Raw genomic sequence first — 27,677 nt, 5'->3', positions numbered from 1 at the left:
TATGAGCTGACCTATGTCAGGGGGTGAGCCTGGCTGGAGGCTCCAGATGCCTGAGACTCTGCAAACCTGGCTCTGCCATTCACAGCGCTGCTCTGAGCCTCAATTTCCTCATTTCTAACTGAGAGGACAATGCCATCCCTGGTCCCAGGCTGTTTCAGTGACTGGATAAGACTGATTGAAGGATCAATGATCAAATGAGACGCATAAAAGGCCTGTACCCTGGTACCCCTGAGGACAACGGCTGGGGACACAGGACATCAGAGTGGAAATGGGTCTCCCTGCCTCCCTGTGGCTTGTGGAAGGGTCTGGTGCCCTGTGCTTTTCAAAAGGCCCGGCGCCTACCCCAGGCTCCTGAGCATCCTCCTCTGGGCTCCTTGCGGAGGTGATAAGCAGCTGCACCTGTCGACACAGCGCTCAGGGCTGGTGCCTGGTCGTGTTTCCTCCAGATGTGTCCAGAGAGCCCTGCGGAGCCAGGCTTTGGGCTCAGAAGGCTCACAAGGAGCACAGCGCTCACCACAGCGCCCTGTCCTTACTTTCCATGGCATCCAGCCCAGTCATGTGGCTCACAGTCAAACCTGCCATCTCCTTCCTGGGGAGATGGGCATCTCCTAGAGGCCAGGGGCTCAGGCACTCTGGTTGTAGCTGGGGCAGCCAGGTGCAGGGCACTCAGCAGATGCCTGGATGTGTTGGCCGCGGGATGAATAGAGAGCATGAAAGCCGTGGAGCACAGCTGGGCTGCCTTTCAGGGAGGGGCAGGGCAGCACTTCGTCTCAGAGAGAAAGAAGCGGTTTCCGCCATGGTGTGGGCCACTGCGGACCAGCCAGGTGTCCAAAGGGCTCAGGTCTGGAGGGTCTGGGCCGCCAGCAAACTACACGCCGCGCCTCTGGGATGTGGGTAGGAGATCTGCCCCCTGAGCATGTGGGCGAGCCATCCTTTATTTATTTGTCTATTTATTTATTTATTTACTCATTTATTTATTGTCTTTTAGGGCTGCAATGGCGGCACATGGAGGTTCCCAGGCTAGGGGTCAAATCGGAGCTGTAGCCGCCAGCCTACGTCAGAGACACTGCCACGCGGGATCCAGGCCGTGTCTGCGACCTACACCACAGCTCACAGCAAAGCCGGATCCTCAACCCACCGAGCGAGGCCAGGGATCGAACCCATGTCCCCATGGATGCTAGTCGGGTTTGTTAACCACTGAGCCACGACAGGAACTCTGAGCCATCCTTTCTTGCATGCCTCTCTAGCCCCTGGTGACGTGCCCATGCCACCAGCAGCCTCTCTCAATGAGCTGCATGTCTCCTGGCATCCTCAGTGCTCTGAGGTGGCCACATCATCACCCTCTCCAGAAAGACAGGCTCAATGCAATGTCTTGCAGGCAGGGCCTGCGTGGAATTAACCACTAGAGTGTCTGCTATAAAAATCCACGCCCGAGTGTGCACATGTGGAAATGCAGGAGCCTGTGTAACAGCTGCATGCATTTCTGCATGCATGCACACACACACAAATGCACAGGCCCTTCCCTGCACACGTGTGCCCTATGTCTATATGCAGACCCTGCTCCCAGAAGTATACCAAGGTGACACCCACGTGAGAGCGGCCCCCAGTCGGCAGGCCACATCCACACAGGCCCTGGAGGTCTTCATTTGGTCAGCCGCAGGGGGACATCCTAGGGCCCCAGCCAAGAGACTTGGCCCTCACCTGGGCTGGGTGGTGACATCTGCCACAGACTGAATCTATAGCTCTGCAGGCTGGTGGCACCAGGCATGGAGAGGATGCAGCACCCTCCAGTCGGAACGCTGGCAGTTCTGGGTAGGAAATGATGAGAGGAGCCAGAGAGGGGGTGCAAGGGGATTCTAAGGGCTGCTGTTCACACATTCCAAGCTCAGCTGCTCTGTGGCAGCGCCCCTCCAGTACAGCAATACGGCGGATAACGCTGTCAATAATTTACCTGCAAGGGAGGGGGCTTCGGAAGAGGAACCCGCCTCTGCTCTGAGAGAGGGGCGAGAGGAGCAAGAGAAAGATGGGGTGCAAAGGGAAAGCAGCTTGAGGTCGCTGGCACTGCGTACCCTCACTCTAGGCAGGCCCCCCCGCACATCCTGATTTAGAGAGCTGCTGGCAGGGTCTCCCTCCCAAACAGTAACGGGTGAAGTCAGGGAGCGTGGCCTCCCCCCAAGAGTCTGCGGCGTCACCTGGCCCTCTCCTTTCAACAGCGAAACTCCTCCGCAGCCTCCGAGGCAGCCCGGCTCATCACCGGCCAGCCGTCATCTTTCGAGAGTCCTCCCTTTGGACAGCCCTCCGAACCTGTCCCCGACCCCTCTCCCTGCTCTTAGTTGATCTGAGACCGCATGGAGCACACCACCTTTCTCTCGGGCAGGCCAGCCCTCGGATTCTCTGAGATGGACCATCCGGCTGCCCAATCTTTCCCCTGCCTGGCAAACGGCTCCCGTCCCTGCAGCCATTCCCCGGGGATGTCCCAGGAAACATCACAGTGGTGCCTCCAAAGTGAACCCAATGGTCCAGGGAGGCTCCAACCAGCCTCTGCCTCCCATAACCTGGGGATGTCCCTTCCCTCACACGAGCCAAAGACCAGGCACCTCCAAGGCAGCCGCTTACCTTTGGGGTGACTGCACCCTCCCTCGCAGTGAGTAACAGGGTCCCCGGTCTGCGTAAGCTCTTTGGTCACTATCATGGACTAACTGCTGTCCCCCCACTGCCACCCCAGTTCATATGTTGAATCTCTGACCCCCCATGTTAGATAGTAGGAGGTAGGGCCTTTGGGAGGTGACTGGGGTCAGACGAGGTCATGAGGGTGGGGCCCTCGTGAATGAATTCGTGTCCCGACCGCTTCCCACTTCTGCTTTCCACTCGAGGACACTTTGAGAAAACTGTGATCTGCAGCCCCAAGAGGGCCCTCACCAGGACCCGACCCTGCTGGCGCCCTGATCTGGGACTCCAACCTCCAGAACTGTAAGCAATAAATATCTGTTCTTGATAAGCTGCCCGATCCCGGTGCTTTGTTACAGCAGCCCAGGTGGACAGAGAGTCCCCCCACTTCACTGAATTCACCATCAGTTAAAACCCCCAAGTCTTTTTTCACTTACATTCACCAATTTAGTGTCTTTGGACCTAAGGGCAAGATGTTACATTTATTTTGATTAAATCTAGTTAAATTTCATCTATGGTCCTCACTAGTATTAGTTCTTCTCGGTTTCAGATTAACCAGAATCTGATCATCATGCTTAGTACGTGATTACATAAGTCAGTGATAAAAATCCTGCCTAGGATAGGGTTGAGAGCAGAGCCTTACGGTGTATCGCTGGGGACACCCCAAGAGCCACACTCTTTGGAGATGGTCATTCAGACAATTCTGAATGCACCTAATTGTGCCGACATCCAGGTCCCCAAATACAAGAGGGCGCGGTTAGGGTGAGCCTAATTGAAGAGGTAATGTTTAGGCCCTACTGGAGGAGCCAAGGGAAGAAGCCTTGAGGCTGCTTGGGAAGAATCTTCTGGCAGAGGCTCTGTCACAGAACGTACCTGGCTCTTCAGAGAACAGGCAAAGTGGCCCAATGGGCTTGAGTAATGAGATGAGAGTGAAGGGGAGCAGGGGAAGAGGTGACCAGAGGAATAATGGGGACAGATCACATGAGGTCTTACATGGGAGGGTATTGTGATGACTTTAGCTTTTCTTTAAGAGAACTGGCAGCCATCGAGGATTTGAGCCAAGGGGTAAGGTCCAACTTAGGCCTTAAAAGTATCATCATGAACCCCCTGAGCACTTTCCTTAGAAGGGGGAGGGCCAAGTATCTAAGGAGGAAGACCTCGAGGCCATCTCCTCTCACCCTGAGGATTTCTTCAGTGCCGGCACCCACTGAGGAGTGGGGATGGTTTCTTGGCTTGATTAGCAGTCCTCTCCTATTCTTCTGGCCTTGATCAGGAGAGCATGTGGTGTCTTTGATGGCACCAGTCACCTCCTGAGAGTCAACCTGCTAGGGTGGAAGAAGCCCTGATCTGACATCAGGCAGGTAATAGGCTAATTCCAGCCTAGCTGCTGACTTGCAGTGTGGCTTTGAGCAAGTTACTTAACCTCTCCGAGCCTCAGTTTCCTTTTTGGCAAAATGGGATGGCATCATTTACTTGCCTGGCTAATTATGAGGTTTAGAAATCACCAAGGTGAACGGCCGGGCACACAGGTGCTGTTTGATAAATGATCATCATTATAAACTCAGTCAAGGGAATTCGCAGGTACACGAATGGGGAGAGAAGCAGATGTGAAAGTGGGGGTGGGAGGCAAGTGAATTCACCACAAAAACGGAGAAAGAAAAACTCTAACTAGGCAAGTTGTTCAGGAAGCTCTGGGGCCCGGCCAGCCTTGGGGACTCTTGGCCTTCTGGGTAGTGACCTCTCGGCCAGGCCTGCAGGGAAGCAGCTGTGGATGCTCCTCGGACCCCACCCTTCCCTGCTCCATCTTCACTCCTGTACCTTCTGTCCTTCCCTCCTGCCCTCTAACTCAGCTGCAAGCACCAGAGAGGCAGCAGGCTGGACAACCTGCGAATGAGCCTGGGGACTTCTGGCTGGTTTGGCAGAGACCACCAGTTCCGTTGCTGCGTCAGGAAGGCTAATTCCAGCAGAGGAAGAAGAGAAGCCCTGAGACACTGACTCTGTGAGCTGGGCAGCCGGTGAGAGCACATCCTTGGAGGAGAGTCGGGCCTCTGCCTGCAGGTGGTTCTCCCTGTGTTCCCGTAGACTGGCTGGAGGGCACCCCCCCCCCACCCCAGAGGGGTGATTATTTGCTCAGGTATCAGTCTGGCTGGTTGGGGTGGGGTCCTGAGCACCTGGCACAGCGTCGGGTACCCAGTGGATGGGATCACTGGTGCTGCCCAGGGCCTTCTCCCTTACCAGGAGGAGTCAGTGCAGGAGCAGGGCCACTCAGTGAGCCCTGCTGGGCTGGGGTGATAGGGGTAGGGTGGCAAGAAGAGTTGAACTGGGGACAGAGGTATTGACGCTTTGTAACTTTTCAGAAACACACTTGTGCCGAAGCGAGTGTGTGCTCACTGTAGCCTCAGGTGTCCGGCGTCGGGGAGGCAGGAACATGGACACGACGGTCGAAAGGACAAAAGCAAAGTGCAAGAGAAGACCCCCGGCCGCTCCAGGGACACAGAGGGGTTCCCTGGTGCTCAGGTGATGGTGGAGGGATCCAGAGGCAGAGGGAGGGTGGCCGGGTCCTCTGTGTCCGTCACGTCACCACAGCCAGGGAGGTCCCAAATTATAACCATCACATAGCGAGGGGCCTCCACTTTGCTAAGTGGTGAGCTGATGTGTCACCCTGCTTTTCGGCCACCAACAGGAATAAAAGCTTCCTTCTTTGGGACCTCCCCCGTGAATCCCAGAGAACCTCGGCCCTTGGGTTGCAGGATCAGAAGGAATCTGGCGAGGGCAGCCAGGCGGACTGGCACCCACGTCTTTCTGCCCTTCCTCCCCGTCAGAGGCACACGTCCGAGAGATGCTGGACAGTTTCCCTTCCAAGACGCCTGCAAAGGCCTTGCCCACGACGGGTTCTGTCTTAGGCGGATCACGGCAAGGCCTCACTATCTCTCTTTTCGCACCAGGCCTGGGGGCCAGCAAGCTCTCTGTGCGCCCTCTGGCACCCGCCTAGGGCAAAGCTGTCCACCCCGGAGCGGGTGGGGCAGCTGTGACGTCTGAGAGCGGCAGAGAGACGTGTGTCTTGTTCTCTGCACCGTGACCTGCCTTCTGCTCCGAGAAACCGAATGATAAATTGCTCTGCCCGAGTGGAACATGCCCGGACAAGCCTCCTCTCCAACTGTAATTAATCCTCGGGGGAAAACACAGACTCGGGTTTTTAGACTTTCGCACAAACACGGATGCGCACACGTAGGCTCTGCTTTCTGTTGTTCTCTGATCCCATCTCAAATGTTTCATGTCCTGCTCCAGCACAAAGCCCCCCAGCTGAATCCACCCTGGAAGCCGAGGGAGGCCTCAGGAACCCCTGTCAGTCCCTGCGCCGCAAAGCCTGACGGGTGGGAGCTGGTTTTCGGGCAAGTTATACCCACACTGCTGACACAGGATAGCTCTGGTCTTGGACACGGCCATGGGTGAACCCTCTGTGATCAACATTTTTGGGCATTTCCCCCTGCCCTTTTTTTCCACTCTGGCAGCCTAAATGATGCATTAGTCCAAACGCAAAAGAGCTCCTGACGTCTGATGTTCCCGAAAGAGCTCCGCACTGAGCAGGGACTGCAGTCCCACGAAGCCAGACTGCTGACAACCCTGACAACGCAAATGCTCTGTCCAAGCGGGGAGGGTCCTCGCGGGCCAGGCAGGGTTGCATCCTCCCTGTCCGTGCAGGCGTTAGGCTCCTGTGGTGTGACAGGTGGCGACACACCTGCGAAGAGGCTCAGAAACCCAAGCTCAGGAAACCCACGCTTTCTAACAGGGAGCATCCATTTTGGTCAAGGGAAATTCTCAGTGTGAAAAGAAGCCTGGGCAAACCATTTACCCATTTTAAGCCTCAGTTTTCCCATCTGTAAGATGGACCCTGCAGTCAATGGGATAAAAGCCACGTGAGCTGACACCTGTGTAAACTCCGGTAAGCTGGGAGGTGCTGTGCGCAGATAAGGGATTAAGAGTACAATTCCAGGAGTTCCCCTTGTGGCACAGAGGAAGCAAATCCAAATAGGAACCATGAGGTTGCAGGTTCAATCCCTGACCTCGCTCAGTGGGTTAAGGATCCGGTGTTGCTGTGAGCTGTGGTGTAGGCTGGCAGCTGTAGCTCTGATTCAACCCCTAGCCTGGGAACCTCCACATATGGCGGGTGCGGCCCTAAAAAGCAAAAAAAGAAAAAAAAAAAGAAAGAAAAAAAAAGAGAAAGAATGCAACTGCAGCCTGGCCTCAGTGGCGGGGGTGTGGGGACTGAGACTTGGAGGAGTGAGAGGCCTCAGCCTCTGACAGGTCCCCCTCCGTGCTCGGTTCCTTGTGTTGGGGTCAAGGTGGACAGGGTTCCCCCCGCCCCATGCTGTGACGTGCTTAAACGCAAGGCAGTTGGGCCTGTCAGGGGGTTCTGGGTTCCCCTCTCCCCCTCCCCTGGGGGGGGTCTGCCTCCCCACCACGGAGGTTTTGAGAGGCTTGGAGGTATTGTCCTGCCCACATCTTACTCTTTACAATAAAAAATTTCTTGAGAAGATTCTGTGAAGAGCCCTTTGAAAGCATCTTCTAAGAGCTAAGTTCTCAGGACTGCAGACGCCTCTTAATGGAGGCGAGGGAGCCACCCGCAAGGGAGAGGAGACAATAACGGCTGTCTCCACGCGTGGACCTCTCATCCCCAGGCCCCAGGGCCTTGACCAGCACCTCAGCCCACCTCCTTCTCACGAGCTCTCACTCCCGCCAGCCTGATGTCTCGAGCCAAGAATGGTTTTCAAGACACGGGAACCAGACATTGAAGGGCAGTGATTTCCTGAGCGATGGGAAACCAATGAAGCCCCCCCCCCCACCTGCCCCAGCTTGCCATCTGCAGAGTTTTCAGGCCAGAGTGCGGAGACCCCAAGGACAGCCTGAGGTTGTCCCTGAGCTGGGGAGAGAGAGCTGAGAGCTGGGGAGACACAGGCAGCTGGGGCTGTGGGACCAAGTGCCAGAGAAAAGATAGCTGGACAGAGGGAGGACCCTGGGGGACGGGAGAGGGTCCTCACTGAGTATTCAGCCGAGTGCGGATCAGCTCGTGCATTTGCGAGAAGAACCCTCTGAAAGGATGAGAAGAAAGCAGCCCACGGCTCTCACTCAGGGCCCGCAACAGCGTGTGTCCTCAGCAGCCAGACCGGGACACCTCTGCAACGGGTGCAGGGCTCAGAGGGGCTCGCCTCGGCAGTAGAGGCCACCGCGCCTGGACCAACCATGCCGTTGGACCCGTCGAACAAATCTTAAAAGCAAGATCTGAGACCATCAAACTGCCTCGCAGAACAGAGTTCACGAGTATTTATAGGAATAAAAGTATCCAGCACGTCGGGAGATAAAATTGACAATGTGTAGCACCTAATCAAAGATCACCAGGAAGGCAAGACGCAGGAAAATATAACCCGAAATGAGGAGAAAAATCAATCATTTGAAACTGAACCCAAGCTGACACACATGTTAGAATTAACAGACAGACATATTAAAACAATGATAACTGTATTCCCCAGGTTCCAAACATTAAGCAGAGACATGTAAGACATAGCACGTAACATGTAACATGCAAATCGAACTTGTAGAGATAAACCTACAACATCTGAGGTGCAAAATATATACAGGATTAATGGCAGATTAAACATTGCTGAAGAAAACATTAATGAACTCGAGGACGCAAATATATATAGAAAAATAAGAAAAAATAAGTTTTGAAAGTTGAAAAGGGAGTTCTCCTGTGGCGCAGTGGGTTAAGGATCTGGTGTGATCACAGCAGTGGCTTGGGTTCCTGTTATGGTGTGGGTTTGATTCCCGGCCTGGGAACTTCCACATATCATGGCTGTGACCCAAAAAAAAAAAAAAAAAAAAAAAAAAAAGGAAAAGAAAAGAATATCGGTGGGTTGTGGGACAACTTAAGGCAGCCTAATGTACATGTCATCAGGCGTCCCTGAAAGTGGTGAGAGGACAGAAGAAATATCTGAAGGAATAATGGATGAAAACATTTCCAAATTTGATGAAAACCACAAACTCACAGATCCAGAAGCTCAGCAAGCCCAACCCAAGAAACATGAAGAAAATGACACTTAAACAAATCATCATCAAACTGCTCAAAACCAGTAATAAACAGAAAATCTTAGAAGCAGCCAGATAAAAAAGGACATATTCTGTATAGAAAAACAAAAATAGGAATGATAGTAGACTTTGAAACCAGGCAAACCAGAAGACCCTGAGGCCGTAGCTTTAAAGTACTGAGGAGAGGAAACAAAACAAACCAACAAGAAAACCCCGTCAACGTAGAAGTCCATACCCAGCAAAAACTGCTTTCAAGACAAAATTTTAGGCAAAGTCTATTTCAGACATATACAAGCTTGATTTACACCAGAAAATTTTCACCAGCAGAAATATTAAAGGGAGTCTTTCAAATAGAAGGGAAATGGCACCAGCTGGAAAACAGATCCACACAAAGGAATGAAAACCACCAGAAATGGTAACTATATCAGTAAATATATGACTTTTTTATTACTTAAATCTCTTTAAAAAATAACTGTTTCGCAACATTGTAGATTAACTATATACTTCAATAAAACTTAAAAAAATGAAAAAATATAACATATGTGTAAATAAAGTGCATGATAAGAATAGCATGAAGGTTGAGGGGGAGAAATGAAAGCGTGCTTATCCTGTGCGTGGATTATTATCATCGAAATGCAATTAGCTAAAGCTATACACTGTGAGCTCTAAAGCAACCATGAAAATAAGAAAATAAGGGATATAGGAGTTCCCGTCATGGCTCAGTGGTTAACGAATCTGACTAGGAACTATGAGTTGTGGGTTCGATCCCTGGCCTTGCTCAGTGGGTTAAGGATCCAGCGTTGCCGTGAGCTGTGGTGTAGGTTGCAGATGCGGCTTGGATCCCGCGTTGCTGTGGCTCTGGCGTAGGCCGGTGGCTACAGCTCCAATTAGATCCCTAACCTGGGAACCTCCATATGCGGCGGGAGTGGCCCTAGAAATGGCAAAAAGACAACAACAACAACAACAAAAAAGAAAAAGAAAATAAGAGATATAACTAATAAGTCAGGAGTGGAGATAAAATGGAATAATAATAACAAAAATAATCCTAAAGAAAGCAAAAAAAAAAAATGAAAAAGAGGATAAAGAGCAAATGAGAAAAACAGAAAAAAAAAAAAAACCTAGCAAGATGATAGACTTAAACCTATGTTAGATTAAAGTTTGAAAATTAAAGAATATAATTCTCCAAGTTTTTAATCAGGTTTTTTTTTTCTTTTCATTTTTGGCTTCCCCGTGGCCTGTGGAGCTCTTGGGCCAGGGATCAGATCTGAGCCGCAGTCATGACCTAAACCACAGCTGCAGCAATGCCAGATCCTTAACCCACCATGCCAGGCTGGAGACTGAACCCATGTCCCAGTGCTTCCAAGACCCCCTTAATCCTGTTGTGCCACAGCGGGAGATCTTCTCCAAGTTTTTAAAGGTTTTTTTTTGTTTGTTTGCTTTTTAGGGCCACACCTGTGGCATATGAAAGTTCCCAGTCTAGAGGCCCGATTAGAGCTGCAGCTGTTGGCCTACACCATAGTTCACAGCAATACTGGATCCCTTAACCCACTCAGCAAGGTCAGGGATTAATCCTGCATCCTCATGGATACTAGTCCACAGATTCTTAACCTGTGGAGCCACAAGGGGAACTACAAACTAAAAAAGGAAAAGCATATGATCATTTCAGTAGACGCAGGAGAAGGCTTTAAGAAAAGTCAACATCAATTTCTAATAGAAAGCCGACAAAACTTTTCAACAAACTAGCAACAGAAGGGAACTAGGAATAGAAGGGAATCTATGAAAGACCTACAGCTAACATCACACTTAAGAGTAAAAGGCTTGGGAGTTCCCGTCGTGGCGCAGTGGTTAACGAATCCGCCTAGGAACCATGAGGTTGCGGGTTCGGTCCCTGGCCTTGCTCAGTGGGTTGATGATCCGGCGTTGCCGTGAGCTGTGGTGTAGGTCGCAGACGCGGCTCGGATCCCGCTTGCTGTGGCCCTGGCGTAGGCTGGCGACTGCAGCTCCGATTCGACCCCTAGCCTGTGAAACTCCATATGCTGCAGGAGTGGCCCAAGAAATAGCAAAAAGACAAAAAAATAAATAAATAAATAAATAAAATAATAAAAAAAAAAATGAGTAAAAGGCTTGTTACCCTTTAGGATCAGGAACAAAACAAGGATGCCCACTCTCACCACTTCGGTTCATCACTGTACTGGAGGCTCCAGCAAGGGGAACAAGGCCAGAAAAAGAAATAATAGGTGTCCAGATTATAAAGAAGCAGGAAAATTGTTTTTATTTACAGACAGCATGATCCTCTATGTAGAAAATCTGACGGAATTTACAAAAGCTACTAGAACTAGGAGGTGAGTTTAAGCTTACTCACTTACTAGTGAGGCTACAGGATACAACAAGATTGATATCCTAAAACATAATTTTATTTCGAAACACTAGCAACAAACAATCAGAAATTGAAAGAAAAAGACCATTTAAAATAGCATAAAATATGCGATACTTAGGGATAGATATGATAAAGATGTGTAAGACCCATACACTGAAAAACACAAACCACAGGTGAGAGCAAGGAGCCCCAATTACCTGGGGAGACACATCTTGTTTATGAGTCAGGAGACAATATTGTTTAGAGTCAATACTTCCCCAAGGTGACCTATAGGTGCAGTCCTGGTCAAAATTCCAGGAGGCGTTTAAAAACATTCACATGCTGATGCTAAAATTCATATGGAAATTTGAGGGACTTAGGATAGTCAATGGGTTTTTTTTTTTTTTTATCTTTTTCTAGGGCCACTTCTGCGGCATATGGAGGTTCTCAGGCTAGGGGTCTAATTGGAGCTGCAGCTGCTGGCCTATACCAGAGCCACAGCAAAGCGGGATCCAAGCTGCGTCTGCAACCTACACCACAGCTCACAGCAATGCCGGATCCTTAACCCACTGAGCAAAGCCAGGGATCGAACCCGCATCCTCATGGTTCCTAGTCGGATCCTTCAACCACTGAGCCATGACAGGAACTCCGCCAGTGCGGTTTTGAAAAAAGGAAGAACAAAGTTGGAGGGGTGATATTACCTGATTTCGAGGCTTATTATAAACCTGCAACAATCATGTCAGTATGGACTAGCATCGAGGCAGACACATAGATCAATACAAGCAAGTCCAGAGAGGGGCCCACACATATATGACAACTAATTTTTAACCAGGCTGAAAAGGCAACGGATAAAGGGCAGTTTTAAAACTAAGTAGTAGTACTCAGGCATACAAAAGAATGAAATAATGCCATGTGCAGCAACATGAATGGATCTAGAAAGTTAGAAAGTGAAAGACAAACACCATATGATATCACCTATCATAAGATGGAATCCAAAAAAAAGGATACAAATGAACTTATTTGCAGAACAGACACAGACTCACCGACTTTGAAAAACTTCTGATTACCAAAGGGGACAGGTTGGGGGTGGGAGGGACGGACTTGGGGTTGGGGCCTGGTGGATGCACCCCGAGGTATGTGGACCGACCGGCCAAAGGGGACCTGCTGCAGAGCCCAGAGGACCCTTCCCCGGATCCTGTGATCTGCTGTGTGGGGAAAGATTCGGAGAGAATGGATATGCGTAGAGGCGTGGCGGGTCGCTTTGCCGCACAGCAGAAGGTATCACAGCCTTGTGAATGAGCTATACGTCAATAAAACTTAAAAAACACCCCTTCAACAGAACATGCAAACGAAAACCTCTGAGCGAGGGACAGTGCCTGAAACAATAAGCCAATTCAAAGATGCAAACAAACAGCGACTGGCAAAGTGACCCCAACGGCTCTGTTCAAAAGCCGTGAAAATCATTCTCTTTTGCTTTACACATTTTAGTACCCAGTGTCAACATCCGCCTATTGTCGACTGGGGAGAGATTAAGAACAAATTGGGTTTAAATGCTAAAAAAAAAGTAATATTGAAAATAACTGGAGATTCGTATACAGAAAAATGGACTTCAATCCATACTTCCCATCACACACAAAAATGAACTCAAGATAAACCACAGACCTAAATGCAACACCTAAAACCTATAAAACGTCTGGAAGAAAGTACAGAAGAAAAAAGAATCTGGGTGACTGTGGGTCAGGTTAAAATTTCTTAGATACAGCATGAACCATATGCATTGGTAAACGGGGCTTTATCAAAATGAAAGTCTGCTCGTCAAAAGATGCTATTGAGAGAATGAAAAGAGAGACCAATTAGAAGAAAATGTCTGGTAAAGGACTTGTATCTAGAATATATGAATAATTTCCTGGAGTTTCTGTCGTGGTTCAGGGGTGAATGAATCCGACTAGGAACCATGAGGTTGTGGGTTCGATCCCTGGCCTTGTTCAGGGGGTTAAGGATCTGGTGTTGCTGTGAGCTGTGGTGTAGGTTGCAGATGCGGCTCGGATCCCACGTTGCTGTGGCTGTGGTGTAGGCCAGCGGCTACAGCTCCGACTAGACCCCTAGACTGGGAATCTCCATATGCCGCGGGAGCAGCCCTAGAAAAGGCAAAAAGGCAAAAAATAAAAACAAAAATAATAGAATATATATAAAGAATTTCCAAAAGTCAACAATAAGAAAACAAGCCACCCAATGAAAGTAAAGGCAAAGATCTGAACAGCTACTTCACCAAAGGTGACACAGGGACGTCAAACGATGGTCAACATCATTTGCCATCAGGGACATGCAACGGAAACCACAACCAAGTACCATTGAATACCCGTTAAAATGGCTAAAATGATAAAAACTGACAACGCCAAGTGTTGCTGAGGATGTCGGACTGCGGTCCCCACACAGGCTGGCGGGAATGTGAAATGACGCAATCACTTTGGAAGACAGTTGAGCATCTGCTTACAAAGTTCAACGTGCACGTTCCATAGGAGAGCCATTTCCCTACTGGTATTTTACCCAATCGAAAAGCAAACAGGTACCTCTATAAAGACACATACGGATGCTCACAGCAGCTTTATTTGTAATAGCCCCAAACTGCCAATAACCACAATCTTCTTCAAGGGCCTCATGGATAAACTCTGGTGCATCCCTAGCATGAAATACTACTCAGCAATGAAAAGGATGACCTCTGGATGCAAACCACCACCTGGATGGATCAGAATGACGCTGAGTGAAAGAGGCTAAACCACAAAAAAGACAGAGGCTTTGACTCTATTCATATAAAATTCTCGGGAAAACAAACCATTCTACAGGGACAAGAAGCAGGTCAGTGCTTGTCTGGGAAGAGGGGACTGGGAAGGGGTGGAGGAAGAGACTTAAGGGGCGCCAGGGTGCTTTTGGGGGTGATGCATAGGTTCAGTATCTTGGTTGTAGCAGTGATGTTATGGATATAAACTGACATCAACGTGCTAGACGGCACGCTCTAAGTATCCATGGCTCTTGTGCAAACGTTATACCTTTTGGATAAAGTGATTAAAAACTTCAAGCCAGCAAATCCCCACATCATTCCTTAGAGCACAAATGGGTTCCCTGCCCCACAGACAGATTACTGGCACACTTCCCCCGGAAAACGAGACCACGGCATGGCAAGAAGGCTGCGTGTGAAGCCGCCACCCCTGTGGTTAGACCGCTTGGGTAAGAGCGTGAGACCAAAGCCAACTGCACTTTCTCTCCACCCCCCATGGAGAAACGCATCGAATACCCATAGAAACAGGACGTCACTCCCCGGGGACTCTGTCATGTGTTGCCCAGGACCCCATGAAGAGGATCCTGATGGAAAGCCAGTGAGCAGAGTCCCTGCTGTCTCCCCACACAGCCCCTGTGGCCTGCATTGAGTGGCTTCCAGGACAAAGCTCCCTGGCCAAGTGGAGCTCCACTTGGCTTATGCCCACTTCTGAACCAAGGGTGGGCTTGGAGCAAAAACAATACCAAAGGGACCAGCAAACTAAATTTCCAGTGTTTGGCTCATGAAGGCGTCAGCCCCCTCCCATCCGACAGCTTCATTCCGTTTCTGATCTGTGGACGGGCTTTGCCGTCCTTGTGCACCTGCGGCCTGAGACCCAGGAGCCCACGAGGAGAAGCCTGTCAGGGCCCTGGGGTTACAAATACATAGCCAACCTGCATTTTCTAATTTCGTTCACAACAAATATGCATTACTTTTATAATAACCTTTCCCCCAAAGTATAACCTTACAGGGGACTCTACGAAAGAGATCAGCAGTAGGTGGAAGGGACACAGCGACCCAGGGCTCTGGTCAGATGTGTCCAGGCCCCCTGCGGGCGTCAGCACTGGGAACGGAGCCCCCTTCCCAAGGAGATCAGGCCACAGAGGGGAGCTGGACCACCCTGGACCAGTGAGCAGAGCTGCCCTCGGTTCCAAAGGTCGTGCAGCCTGGGGGTACACCCCTGGGCACCGGTACCCAGGGTGGAGAAGGGGGAGGGAAGGCACCAGGACGGAGTCGGCACAGCTTCTCTGGCCACAGCCTAGCAGCGCGGCGTTTACACAAACTCCTGTTCCTCATTTCTCTCCCAGCCCCGCCGGCCCTCCAGTCCTGCCTTCCCAGCACATTTTGGGCCGGCCCATTGGGGGACAAGAGCTAAACAGGCCACACACCCTGCTCCCAAACTCCCCTCCCTCCAGTGTCTAGGAAACCCCGAACCCCTGGCATCCACTGTCAGCAGCTCCCAGGATGTTCCACACGCGCATGTCTGTCAAACGCTATTCAGGAAGAAAGAGAGAAAATCTTCATACCTTTTATTCAGCCAATTTTTCCCGAGGCACTGTGGGCTCTAAGAAAAAAAAAAGAGAAAGGAGAGAGAATTAGAATCAACGTGGCTTGCCATCGCAGGTTGGGTTGCTGGCTGCGATGTGCTCATTGACTAGTCAAGTCTGGAGGAGGAGGCATTATCTCCCCGGGAGGCCGAGAAAACCTGCCCAGGTTCACCTCCGCCGCCATCCGTCTGCAGGGCCAGCGCGGCTGCGAGTCGCCATCTGATGTAACAGACAGAGACAAAGGGAGACAGAGCGCCGCCGGCCTGTCGGCCAGATCCCCAAACGCATCCCCCCGCGGCTCGGGGGTGTCCTTCGTGTTTTCCCTCTTTCTTTCCTTTGCCCCAAACTCTGAGTTGCCCCTTTTCTTCCTCAGCTCCCCTGGTTCTGAGGTTATCTGCAAGTGTGGCTGATGGCATGTACCCTCACACTGGGATCCCGCGTCACCTGTGCTGCTTTGTTCCCACCCCCCAGGTGTCTCCCAGTGTGGGACATGGCACAGGCAAATCCGACACTAAGCAAAGCGGGGGCTACTGCTTCAAGGGAAGTAAGAGAATTTTAAATCCCACCGGAGACACGATTTCTGAATCCACGCCTGTGTGTTGTTTGGAATTAGGTGCAGCCTCCAGGAGCTTCCATCAGCAGGAACAGCTCAGAGCTGGTGTCAGACTAGCAGGGACCAGGTACTACCTCATTTTATAATCCAGGAACCTGGGGCCAGGAGACCAGGGTACTGGCCTAGAGTCACAAAGCTGATCGCCTCGGGCCTGGGGACTACACAGGTGTATCTGGACCCCTAATCCTGCCCTTTTTCACCAGGCACTTCAGAGGATGGAAATGAGGGGGGGTGTGTGTCTCTGGACTTAAATTTGCCTTATTTATTTCAGTAATGTTTCATAACTTTATATGTACATTATCTTGCACATCTATTTTTATTGTGGTTAAAATACACATAACAGAAAATTTACCATTTCAACCACTTTAAAGTGTACTATTTAGCGCTATCAAATTAAACACATTCACGCTGTTGCGCCACCACCATCGTATGTGGTTCTAGAACTTTTTCATTGCCCCAAAGGAAAGCACATACCCATTAAGCAGTCACTCCCACCTGCCTCCCCACCGTATGTGTGCATTTTTTTTTTAACTTAGCATAAACAGATAAAAACAAGTGAAAAGCTTCTGGAATCGCAAGGTGGTCAGACGGGGTCTCTTTCCTGAGATGCGGCAACTCACCGACGCTATTGCCATCAACATCACCAGGAAGGGCAGGTAGCTGCTGCCACTTATTCTGCATATTTTACTACTCCCATTTTTCAGATGGAAAAACTGAGGAGCACACTGGTTAAGTAACTGCACCACCAGTAACTGGGCAGCCGGGTTTTGCTGGCAGGTTCCCCCTGTGCTGCACTGCCTCTCACCCACAGGCGGAAGAGAATTAAAAACGGAAGGAGAACATTACTGCCTGTCGCCTGCTCGGCACGCCTTAGAGTTTGTTGTGAAAACCACAAAGGCGCTATGTCACAGACCCCGACCCCCACCCCAGCAGCCGCAGCAGGGAGGGCTGTGGGCCAAGGTGTGGCTGAACTTGAACCTCCCAACGAGAGGCCATCATGGGCAGGGGTAGCCCCCTGAAGCCTCTGTTTGTTGACCGGCATTCTCCTCCCCACCGCCCCAGCAAAATGGCAGGAGCAACTGCTTTTGGCACACGTCCACACACAGCTCACAAACTGACTCGAAGCCATCAGAAGCCACCACCAAATGAAGGCGTCATTACAAAACGAGATGGATTGAAGCAATCAACTTGCATCGACTGCGGCCTTCAGTTGATTTGCAGGATTTTCTTATTGCTGACTTTTTTTCTTGGTTTCTTTTCTTAAAGTGAGTTTTCCTCCCAGTTTAATTCAATTTAGTTCCATTTAATTCAATCCATCCAGCCCCAGTGAGCAAACATACACATAGGCCAAAGCGGCGGTCTGGGCCAAGAGCACCGGAGCCAGGCTTGGGGCGGGCGGGTGTCTGCTCTGCTGGGCAGGAGGACCCTGGCGTGGCCAGGATTTGGGGTGGGGCACCTCCTCGCTCCCTGTCCTTGCCTCTCCTCTACCCAAACAATGCCCACAACTCCTTTATCCACTGTGCCCAACTCACAGATTTTCTCTAAGCCACAGGGATGCTGCTGGTCTTCCGGGAACATCGACACAGATCAGGGTTGGCAAGGCACCCCCCACTCCCATCTGGCCCAACAAGGCACCCCCCACTCCCATCTGGCCCAACAAGGCACCCCCCACTCCCATCCCCCCCAACCTCCCCCCGCCCTAACGTCCTTCTCACTCATTCCTTGAGTTCTCCTACATGTGGCCCATGGTTACAAACGTCCTTATTTGGTCAAAGCAAAATATTTGTACCTGTGTCATTTGAACCCAGCTCGGTCCATGTGCGGAGACTCAGAGCTGGAACCCACGTCCATCTTCAAAGGACCACTGCGTTTTGAAAGAGCCCGAAGCAGAGGGACGGTTAGGAGGGCTGAGTGCCTAATGCCTCCGCCACCAGTGGCACACGGGGTCCTGCCTACTTCCGCGATGCTTTAGGCTCAGGGTTCCCTGGCCCTTCCTGTCCTCTGTCCATGTACAGACCTCCCCCAACCGCCCCCGCCGCCGGATGAATTTCCCCCCATGCCTCTCCGGAGACTCTTGCTGCTTGAAAGAAAGGGAGTGGGCCCTGTGTGGACCCACTCCTGCAGGGGCCCGGCCACCCTCCTGGCGTGAGCCCGACGGGGCTGGCCTGGCCTTTCTGAGATGAACACTGGCTTCTCCTTTCCTCCTCCACGTCCCCAGCCTTTCCCATTTCACACCCTCCAGCCTCTCCTCTCGCACCTCGCCCACCACCCCGTCTGAGGGAGGAGGAGCCCGGGGCTCGCCCCACTCCACGGGCCTTCCTGAGTGCACCCCCCATGGGGGTGCTGGTGGGTCAGGAAACACGGAGCTGATTCTCAGCCTCACAGTTAGCAAACACGGCTCTCAGCCACTCAGCGGGATGGTCACTTACAGAGATTTCTGCCTCTACAGTCAGGTTCACGGAGAAGCACAGCTCATCAGACCGGGGCGCTGAGTTCCCGAGTGCACCGTGGAAAGACCCTTCAACAAAGCCCAAGGAAGCATTCGCGAAGCTCGGAGGGTCTCCAGCCAGCCCAGCCCCCCCTGCACAGCCTCTGCACGAAGTCAGCTGAGCTACAAACGGCAGACTTTCCCCTGGGGGGCTTTGGTGGTGAGGAGTTCCCCAGAGCAGAGCTGCCCTCCGTTTGCTGGGGTGGGAAGTCCCTACTGCCCAGCACTTGCCCACTAGACATGACACCCTCCCTGCCCCCAGTATCTCTGAGGCCCCGTGTCTCCAGCGCCTGGAGTGGGACCAGCACACACAGAGGCAGTAGACATTTGGCGAACAAGCAACCAGCAGGTAAGCGCTTGCTGCGAGGGATCAGACCCGGACGACAGTTTGGAAGAGCAGGACAAGGTCCTTCTGGAGTGATACGTGCTCCTTGGGGTCCTGTCATGGATGGACACTCCCCCCCACGGGGGCCCCTTTCTCATGGTCTCCCTGCTCAGCTCTCCTTCACTCCAGGCTCTACCAGTTCACAGCTTAATCTGCCGCCTTCACCGCCACCCCCTCCAAAAGGACTTTTCTCCACAATTCTTCTCAAAAGCATTAGTTCCTGGCTTTAATCAACTCCATCCAAATGACAGAGGTCACCCCCTTTAACCTGTGTAATCTCCTGCCCATAAAACATTGAATTTTTCAGAAATTAACCCCCAACTTGCTTGTATCCCCCTTGGAATGAAAAGAACACACATCTATTAGTAAAACCTATTTTTAGTGTGAGTCATGCAAAAAGCCTTGTTGGAAAAACTCCCATCCTGTCATGGCCCAGACCACCCCTCTCACTCTGGGCTCTTTCACATCTCCCGGATTTCTTCCCTCCGCCCCCCGCCAGGGGCCGAGTCACTGGACTGTGGGGCAGGAGTAGAAAGGAGTGGAGAAAGCAGAACATGTATTTGTGACTGGTTGTGTCTCCTCCTGTCTGCTCAAGTCAATTTACTCGTAGCCATCGTGGCTCCTATTTGTTGAGCATCTATTATGTGCCAGACACTGAATATACATGACACGCTTCAGACCAGCCCACAAGGTAAGCATTATTATCCTTGATTTCCAGGTGGGTAAAAGGATGCTCAGATCTCATCCGGGTCCATTTCAGTTGAAGGACTACCCGCCCCGGGCCGCGCTCTGGGGAGGGAGGTTTGGAGAATCCATCATTTCGGAACACTTGTGTTCTTAGCTCCACTGGCCAGAGGAACCAAGGGAGCCGCAGACCCCTGGGTTCCAGGATGAAGAGAAAGCGGCCTGTCCTGGCGGGGCTGTCTGGGGAGGGATGTGCTTGTCAGTGCGAATGGCCCTGAGGAGGCCGCCAGTGACAACAGGGACCCATTTCTGCAGGAGGAAGCTTGGGTGTCTGAGTCAGCTCGGGCTGCCATGACCAAGTACCACAGCCAGAGCGGGCGGGGGACCCTTCAACAGTTGGGGAGGCTGGCTGTTTGAGGTCTGGTTGCTGGTGGGGTTGGGTTCTGGTGAGAGCCGGCTTCCCCGCTTGCAGATGGCTTCCTTCTTGCTGGGTCCTCAGGGCTGGAAGAGCGCTGTGCTGTCTCTCCTGACAAGGAGGGCACTAACACAGGCACTAACCCCCCCAAGGGCCCCATCCCGATGACCTCATTGAACCCCACCCACCTCCCAAAGACGCCCCCTTCTAACACCATCGCAGTGGGGGTTAGGGCATCCACATACAAATTTCGGGGGACCCAATTGTTCAGTTCATGCCACACAGTTTCCAGTATTTACTCTTTCCTTTGCTTTTTTCTTTCTGCATTTTTCCAAATGTGCAACAATGATGCTGGGCTTTTGTTTTGGCTCAGAGCAGATTTATCTGGTGTTGTACAGGCTGCTGCAGGGCATTTGTCACTACCAGGAAGGCTCTTAGGACCCCTTCCCCACTCCGGTCACGATGCTTGTTAGGGTCCCTACTCAGCAAGCCTGATCCCCCAGACCTTCTGGGGCAGGGCAAGGCCAAGTAGATGGTACTGAGGCAGCATTAAAAGACCCTGCTTGTCCACTGCTCCTCCTGTTGTGTTACTTTGGATTTAATTAAATAGCCTATTTTGTGCAGTCTCCCTAAGGGGGAATTGGAGGCGAAGGGTGCAATTTTATAAATAAAAAGTTAACTATAGGTGGCTTAAACAAGATTTTAGATGATGGTCATCAATTTAAAGGTTTTTTCTCTTCACGCAAAAAGAAATGCACCTTTGGAGAGAAGAGGAGAGGACAGGAGAGTAGGGGAGGGAGGCAGAGGGAAGTGATGGGGTGGGGTGAGCAGGGGAGAGCAGGGGAGTGATGGGGTGGGGTGAGCAGGGGAGACGAGGGGAGGGGACAGAGAGGACAGGAAGGGAGGGGAGGGAGGCAGAGGGGAGAGAAGGGCAGCTGGTTCGTGGCTCAGGGATCTTGAGGCACTGCAAGGGAGACTAGGAAGTTCTAGCAGGTTCTGGCCATCAGAGGGGCTACAGGGGCTGTTTGGGTTCTGAGCACACAGCCTGCAGGTCACTGGGGGAAAGGCCACTCCTGATGGGCCCCCACAAGGCAGCAGGGTAGGGGTGAGGTTACTCTGTGCTTGGAGCAGCCCAGTCCCCTCTCCCAGGAAGCCCAGGCAGGGCTCATGGCCCCCCAAGCAGAGTTCCCCTTGAGGTCCTCTGAGGCCTTCAGTCCTGCTCTGGGGGGCAAGGAGCACGCGAGCTCACCCTCTGCCCACAGGGCGGCCTGTGGGTCCCGCAGAAGTGACCGCACAGCTGACCCTGTCCCATGTGCCGGCAGAGGGTGGGGAAAGCCCTGCTGCCCGTCGTGGGTCCACTGGCATCAGGACACACGTGGCTTTGGTACCCAAGGTCTGCAAACCCGTCTGTCTGTTTGGGACTCCTGAGCAGTGACCAAGTAAAGCCTGGGCCTCCGGAAGCTGGAGGAGGCAGGAGGCTTCCCCGCCTAGAGCCTCTGCGGGCATCGTGCCCCCGCTGACACCTTGACTTCAGGCGACGGGCCCCCGGGACTGTGAGAGAATATTTTCGGTGGTTGTAAAGCCCCCAGTTTGTGGGAATGTCTTAACGGCAGCCTCAGGATGTGAGTCTGCCAGCCTTCTCCAGACACCTTAGAACAGTCCTGCCACGACGTCCGCCCCCAGCCTTGCTGTTCCCCTCCGGCCCTGGTCCTGGCCCGCGCGGCCCCTTCCTCCTCCCCACTAGCCCTCCGTTCTGGTTCTGACCCTGCTCAGCCCCTACCGCTCAGCCCTCCAAGGCCTGTTCTTTCTAACACAAACTAGGGGGTGGGGAGCCCAGGGCCCAGGAGAGGGGCCCCGCCCGGCAGGCAGGCTAGCATCTGGTCATCAGATCCTCCCTCGGAAACGCCTTTCAGACAGAGGGACTCCAGGCAAACTGCTGGTCCTTTGAGGGGTAGTTTGAATCCATTTTTTAGTTTGTTTGGGGTTTGGGGGGTCGTTTGACTTTTTTTAGTGGTGCAGTGTATACAATACACAATTGACCATTTGAACTATTTTTAGGTGTGCAACTCAGGGGCAGGTACCTTCACATCGCTGTGCGGTCCTCGACGCCAACTGCCTCCAGAACCTCTTCATTCTTGCAGACTGAAACTCTGTCCCCACGAGACACTAACTCCCTGTCTCCCTCCTCCAGCCCCGGGCACCCTCCGCCCCGCTTTCCATCTCTGCGCATCCCACTCCTCCAGGGACCTTGTGCGCTTGGAATCCTGTGGTTTTCCCTCCCGCAACTGGCTCATTTCCCCGAGTATAAGTCCTCGACGTTCGCCCGCGATAGCAGATGTCAGAATTTTGTAGCTTTTAAAGGCCGGCGGATATTCCACCAAATGGATAGACCACTCTTGCTATTTATTCATCTGTCAATGAACATTTTCAGCCACTTTTGAAGACAACGAAAAATCATGCAATCAGCCATGTTTTCCGTTTTGCTCTGGCCGCTAGCAAGTTCAGGAAAAAAGAAATACGGCTCAGCCTTGCTGGTTGTATTTCAAAGCCTCCAGAGCCTTCTTTTTCCATTCTGTTCTCCTCCTCCTGCTCTCTGATCTGGAATTCTACCCATCAACACATTTCTGTTTTATGTAATGTGGTTACGAAACCGGATGCAGAACCGTCTACGGGACACGGGGGGAATGCCAACCGAAAGCGATCACCGACTTGCGTTCCCCAAGTCGTTCTCGATGCCACCCCAGGTCGTGTGCCCCCTGAAGAGCGCTGGACTTTACGAGTCCCCTGTCTCCAAGTTCGTTCATTCGGTCACTCAAGACATATGTGTGGCATCTGCGCAGGAGGGGCACGGCAGCGTGCACAGGGTGGACGGTGGCGGGGGACGCCCCTGTCTCGGTCACCTGAGTGTGCTGGGGTCTGATTTCGCTGAGGAGGCTGTTCTTTCTCATGAAGGTAAAGGGCCTGCCTGAGCTACTCCCCTGGGGAGCTGGGTGCTGCCTCGTTTTCTTGGACCCTGGCTGAAGTGGAGTCTAGTGATGGCAGCTCTGGGCGGCCGTCCAGTCTCCACTTGGCTCCCATCCCTTCTGTTTCTTTAAAAGCCAGCGGCTCCCGCGCCGAGCGTCACCCTGGGCCATGTTCCCAGCCAGAGTTGGGACGTGTCTCCTGTGGGTGCTCCTCAGAAACCTGGCGACGTACTCGCTGCCTCTCCTTGAGACGGGCTGGCCTGGCCCCGAGACGCAGAGCCCGCGTCGGAGGTGGGAGGCTGGTGGAGACGGGAGAGGAGCTGAGTTCATCCACGGGACAGACAGCATCACCCGGCAGGCAGACCGTCGCCTCTGCTGGCTTCTTAGACGAGCATGTTTGGCTATGAATAATTGAGACGTACCCTTTCTCCTTTGGGAGACAGGCAAAATCTCATTTCCTGAGCGAATCCCCTAAGAAACCAACCTGCTCATTCCTCTAAGATTTTCAGAAATCTGTCTCCATCAACCTACTTACAAAATAAAAGCAGCGACTCGGCTGAGAGGGCTGGGAGCTGTCTGTACAGTCCCAGGAGCCGGGTGGGTCCAGGCCGTGAACGCCCTAGCACCACTCTGGGAAGCTCAGCCAGCCCTGGCTTCTGCCCCGTTGGCTTCTGTAAATGCCACGAGGAAGACAGGCAGCGAACAGAACTGTCTGAATTGAACGCAACAACTAGACAATAACTTGGAGAAATAGAGAAAAGCGAGACAGAGATGTCCATTCTGGGAAAAATCCTGGGATTGGGTATCTGTAGCTTTTCCCTGCCCCCCAAAGGGAGAGAAGTCCCTGGTTATGCTGGGCGCTTATGTCAGAGGTTATTCCACAGTCTGGTCCAGGCTGGGATGGCTGTGAAGCCTTCTGAGAGTTTCTCCTGAGGCTTCGAGACCTGGGGCCTTGCTGACCCTGGAGGGGCTGCTCCTCCCAGAGCCAGCTAAGTCCTGGAGACAGCAGACAACTCCCCAGGGAGCTGTCTTTCATGTACTAACCTACAACCCAAAGCCCACCCCCCACCTTCTCTAGGGGCTCTCACCAGGCCACTGTCCACCTGCCCTAACCGCCCTAGAGCCAGGTACCAGACAACTTGGGATGACCCGTATGCCTGGAACCCACCCAACTACTAGTTGAAATCACCCAGCTAGTTCATCCCAAGTCTGCTCACCCTGCCTCACCTGCTTCAACCCCCAGAAACTACAATACAGGCTCTTGCCCACATTTTCCCACTCCCTCTGCCTCCTGCCCCATCCTGGTGCTGCCCCGAGTGGCCCTCCATGCACACCTCCTGTTTCTAGGGAACTGTGAGTACAAAACCTCCCATCAGGACAGTCATGTTCATGTCTGTGTGTCCTATCCCACCTGCTTCAAACAAATCCTGGGTTCCCTCCCAATACCCACCGGCCTCACCTTCCAGCTGCACCTGCTGGCCTCGCCCTTGGGGTCCCGTCTCTCACCGGAGGGAGCAGATTTTAAGGGATGACACCCAAATGCTTCTCTGAGGGGAGGGCGGAGAGTCAGTTAGCACTTGGTGCAGCTCGGAGGCTGCTGGCTCGACTTGACTGCCTCCGACAGAACCACCTCAAAAAGACTATTACTGCTGTGCGATTACCTTCTGGGATTAACACATCTCTGCCCGCTTTATCAATTTCAGAGTCTTCTATGGAAACAGCCTCAGAAGTAAAAAGCGAACCTGGACTTCTATCAGACCCATGTCCTGGCGAACAGCTGCCTGCGACTAACCCTCCTTGACAAGCAGCTAATTTGTGGATCGTGCCTGGATCAACAGTTAGTCTATTTCATAACCGAGAGCCACTGTCTTCCACTCACCGAAAGCCTCTGCTGAGATGGACAGAGCGCACGGTCATTTGTGAGTGGGTTTCTGCTTACCTTCCTGAGGCCCTGAGGCTGGCAGTCGGGACTTTAAGTGACAATAACCAAAGTGACCTGGTGTAGGAGGTGTCCCTGATGCGGACTCTGCAATGAGCAGATCTCAAGGTGTGGGCAGACCTTGGCAGTCAGAGCGGAATGAACGTTTGCTTCAGTGGATGCCCGTGTCGGGTGAGGCTCACGCACCCTGCCGCTCTTGGAGGACATCTGATTTTTGGAAACCAGGGAGCAGGGTTGATGTGCCATAGGAAGTCTCCTCGGACAGACACCCCTTCCTCCTGGGGGTCTGTGCTCCCTAACTGCCCCCTCAGCCTCCTTAGAGACTCCCCTGGCTTCCCTCCCATTTGCCTCCCTCTCTTCCCAGTGACACACGCCTGGACCATCTTGTCTCTGTCCTGGCTCCATCCACCTCCATCCTCTAAAACTCCTACATCAAGGCGTCCAGCCCGGCTTCCCCAAGTCCCTTCCAGACATTGCCACCTGGTTACCTGTGCCAGGAAACATGCAGACTCGAGGTGTGAGACAGAGAAGGGATGAGCCCCCCTCCTGAGCAACCCCCCAGCACCTATGCCTCTGAGTTAAGCCAGTGGTGCTGATGCTGATCCAGTGCCCCAGACTCAGAACCTCTGGGCATCCTCACGTGTCCCCCTCTGTCGTCCTTCCTCAATTGCCCTCCTGGGTTCTAGCTCTTCTCCCTTCTCAACACCTTTGCACCTGTTTGTTCCTTGCCACCCATAAATCCATCTGGCTAAAGGCTCCTTCTCTTCCCAGAATTTTGTGCAGCCCCCGAACTTACTCCAGACCCAGAGGCCTCCACGAGTCTGTCCCTAGTGCATGGCTGGATGGGTCTGCTGCATCACTACCTGACTCCAGCGCACATCTGACGGTGGCCTGCAGGCTCAGGGAAGCTTCCGATCTCTTCACCTGGGGCCCAAGGCCACTCACCCTCGGCGCCAGTCCATGCCCCGCCCCGCCTCCCCCAGCTTCCCACCACAGATCGACTCTTGAGTCAAGGAGAGAGTCCTGCAGTTCCACGCTTATTTGTGCCTCAAAAAACCTATTCCCTTTCCTCCACCCATAAACTCTCCCTCAGAGTTATCAGGTGGCGTTAGCTTTGTTTTTCTTGATTCACAGCAGAATGAGAGCCTACTGATCAGATTCTCATGCCTCCTGGGCTGAGCCCACATACTCCCAGTCATCCTTCTGCCACGCTGGCCCTTTCTTCTCCATCCCCCCTTGAAGCTCCAGCCTCCTCCAGTGGGTACCTGAGGGCTCAATCTGGCCCCTTCTCCTTACCCTTTGCCTCCTCCCCATCCAGCTCCGTTAACACTCCAGCTGCGTCCCAGATGCCTGACTGGTGTGTTCAGCTGAGGTCCGCGCGGGTCGGGCCAATTCAACCAGCCACCTCACACCTGTATCTTCGCTCCTTCCACCCAACCTGTGCAAGACTCCTGCTTCTGTCTCGGTGGGTCCTGTGGCAGTAAATGGAGCCATCATCCACCCACGTGAGCAAGTCGCCTGCGGGCGGCCCTGACCCCTCCTCCATCGTGCCCGTCTTTTTATCCATCACTGATTCTGCCAGTCGGCCTCCAGACTGCCTCTCTAGTCGTCCACCTGTGTCCACCTCCATCCCAAATGCAACTTCTCTGGCCCCAAAGCTGTCCCTTCTCACCTGGACCAGCCCCACGATGGCCTGCGTTCACTCCAGCTCCCACTCAACAGCCAGGAGGACGCTCTCACGATGCAAGTCTGCACATGCTCCTCCCCTCCCATTAGCACACTTCCACTGCTCCTCGGAGGGCTTGGCTGGCACACACAGCCCCACGTGGTCTGTCCCTGTCCACCTCTGCGGCTCCCTTGTCTCTTCCCCTCACACTGTGCTCCAGCCACATGTCTCTTGTCAGTTTCTTGACAGCACCAGCTCCCTCCAGCCACAGGGCCTTTGCACCTGCCTTCCTCCCGCTCGCAGCCCTCCCCTGCTGCATGCTTCCACTCCCAGGCCATAGTCTCACCTCTGACCTCGGACAGCACCATCTCCCAGGAGCCCTCCCTGACCCCAGGGAGGTGTGGCGCGCAGTGGCGGCACTGCACACGATGCTGGGTGAGCGGGAGGAATTTGCGACTGGCTTCACGCAGTGCCTCTGCCATCTGCCCCTCTTCTCCCAGATCCCTTATCCTCCCTCAAGCAGCTCCCACCCACGCCGCCACCCTGACCCCCAAGGGACCACTCAGGATTGCTCTACTGTGAAAGCATCATCAACCCCAGGTCTTTGGGCCTTCGCTGCAGGGAGGGAAGCTTTGCTCCACTCCACAGTCTCACCAGGGCAATGTCGCACCTTAGGCAACGGAAGATCAGAACATGCAGATGTCTTTACAAAGCTACACTTCAGCTCCTCTGGCCCCAACAGACTGAAGAGACACCCCAAGTTGACATGCATTTTGAGGGGGCTGTGATCGCAATAGTCTGTCCAAGGAGTGAGTAAGAAGGGAAAGGCCCAGCAGTTGGCAGAACAATGCCTCCCCCACCCCCATGAAACGTCCCTGGGGACCTGTGACTTTGTCAGTTCATGTGGCAGAAGGGGATTACGGTACTAGTAGAGAGAATCAACCGACCTTGGACTTGATCTCCCTGGATTTGCCAGGTGAGCCCAGTGTAACCCCAGGGTCCTCACACGCGGGGGAGGAAGGCGGGGAAGGAGGTGTGTGGGACACGGCGGGAAG

At 52.8% G+C, this 27,677-nt stretch overlaps 1 protein-coding gene across 1 annotated transcript in view; it reads right to left on the bottom strand.

The window, feature by feature from the left end:
- RBFOX3 (RNA binding fox-1 homolog 3) overlaps positions 1-27,677 on the bottom strand; it is a 429,284-nt gene that overhangs the window by 109,034 nt on the left and 292,573 nt on the right. The window contains 1 exon segment of the mRNA NM_001445163.1: positions 15,449-15,486. The gene's annotated coding sequence lies outside the window, so the exon portion shown is untranslated.

This window comes from Sus scrofa, chromosome 12, assembly GCF_054392235.1.
Source record: "Sus scrofa isolate SSC_HxYL_T2T_F1_AM1 chromosome 12, Sscrofa_HxYL_maternal_Yorkshire_Landrace_v2.0, whole genome shotgun sequence".
In the NCBI taxonomy this organism is placed as follows: Eukaryota; Metazoa; Chordata; class Mammalia; order Artiodactyla; family Suidae; genus Sus; species Sus scrofa.
Note: the sequence above shows the minus strand (reverse complement) of the source record. Positions and strands in the feature narration are given on the sequence as shown.